This window comes from Petaurus breviceps, unplaced genomic scaffold (genome assembly GCF_028583685.1).
Source record: "Petaurus breviceps papuanus isolate PSGF00001 unplaced genomic scaffold, PetGlider_PUasm1.0 207, whole genome shotgun sequence".
In the NCBI taxonomy this organism is placed as follows: domain Eukaryota; kingdom Metazoa; phylum Chordata; class Mammalia; order Diprotodontia; family Petauridae; genus Petaurus; species Petaurus breviceps.
The window spans coordinates 15,507,361-15,508,781 of NW_027185850.1; the positions used below are offsets into that span (position 1 = coordinate 15,507,361).

Below are 1,421 nucleotides of genomic sequence, written 5' to 3' on the forward strand. Positions count from 1 at the left end.
AAAATCCCATTGCTGGTCATAGGATTTTAAATTTCACTGCAGCTATTCCACTGTGTGACTTAGTTTGAATAAAGTTTTAAAATCTGAAAATAATTCTTTTGTTATTTTTAAAGGGTTACCTTGTGTTTTTAAGTGTGCTTTAAAAATGTCTTCGGACCAAGGTGTTATTCTGAGAATATATCTTTGGCCTTTTAAATGTGTAGCAGTTACATTCAATTTACAGAAATTCACTTTACAGCCAACTTTCCCAGAATATACTTTTTCCTGTAAAAGGGGGTGGTCTACTGATGGGATTTCTCAATCTGACATGAAACCATGATATACTACAGTTAATAGTAATAAGAATTATTATAATTCTAATAGTTCATATTTACACAGCACCTCAAGGTTTACAAGTCAAGTGTTGTATGCTTTAGTGAGTTATGTGAGTGCAGCCTGGTATGAATTCTGTTTATTAGGTGTAGGGCAGTGGAAATATTATAAGACTTCAAGTCAAAAGATCTGGGTTCCATTCTCTTTCTTGCTACGTGACCCTGAGTAAGTCATTAGAGCAGTGGAATGTTTCCTCATCTATAAAGCAAGAATAATATTTGTTCTATGTACCTCATTGGGTTATTTTTAGGTGAACTCTTTGGAATCTGCAGTTACAGAAATGTGAATTATTATTAGTGAATGGCAGGAAAAAGAAAATCAAATTTTTACTTATTCTGGTCTTCCTAATGAAGGGGTCAAGGGGTATTCTCCCTTTATGGGCTCCCCTTATGGGCTCAAGGGATATCCCCCCCTTCTCATTTCAGCCTGAGGGGAGGGTGTCTCAGGGAAGCACCCAGCTTGGAAAGGCCAAGTACAAGTAATCTGTTTTAACTTTCTCTCTTCTCCTGTTAGAAAGATTGCAAAAAAAACTTCTAGGCTTTTAATCAAGAAAGATGATTCCTCTTTAAAAATCTGTGTTGACTGACACCTTAATGGAAATGACAAGAAATAGGTAAAAAGATTTCTTTTTTTTCTTTTTCTTCCTTATTCCCTTTACTTCCTTCTCCCTTTTTCTTTCTTTTCTTCTCTTTTCTCTTTCCTTTGCTTTTCCTTTTCTATCTTTCATTCCTTCTCTCCTTCCTTTCTTTTTTCCTCCTTTCTTTTTTCTTTCTTTCTTTCTTTCTTTCCTTCCCTCCTTTCCTTCTTTCTTTCCTCCTTTCTCTGTCTTTCTCTCCTTTCTTTTTTCTTTCTTCTTTGTTCTTTCTCTCTCCTTTCTTTCTTTCTTTCTTTCTTTCTCTCTTTTTTCTCTTTTATTCCTTCCTCCCTTCCTTCCTTCCTTCCTTCCTTCCTTTCTTTCTTTCTCTCTTTCTTTCTCTTTCTTTCTTTCTTTCCTTCCTTCCCTCCTTTCTTTCTTTCTTTCTTTCTTTCTTTCTTTCTTTCTTTCTTTC

General features: G+C 35.0%; 1 protein-coding gene across 1 annotated transcript in view; it reads left to right on the forward strand.

The window, feature by feature from the left end:
• LOC138164800 (uncharacterized protein C1orf87-like) overlaps window positions 1–1,421 on the forward strand; it is a 62,403-nt gene that overhangs the window by 7,638 nt on the left and 53,344 nt on the right. The gene's annotated exons all lie outside the window — the stretch shown is intronic.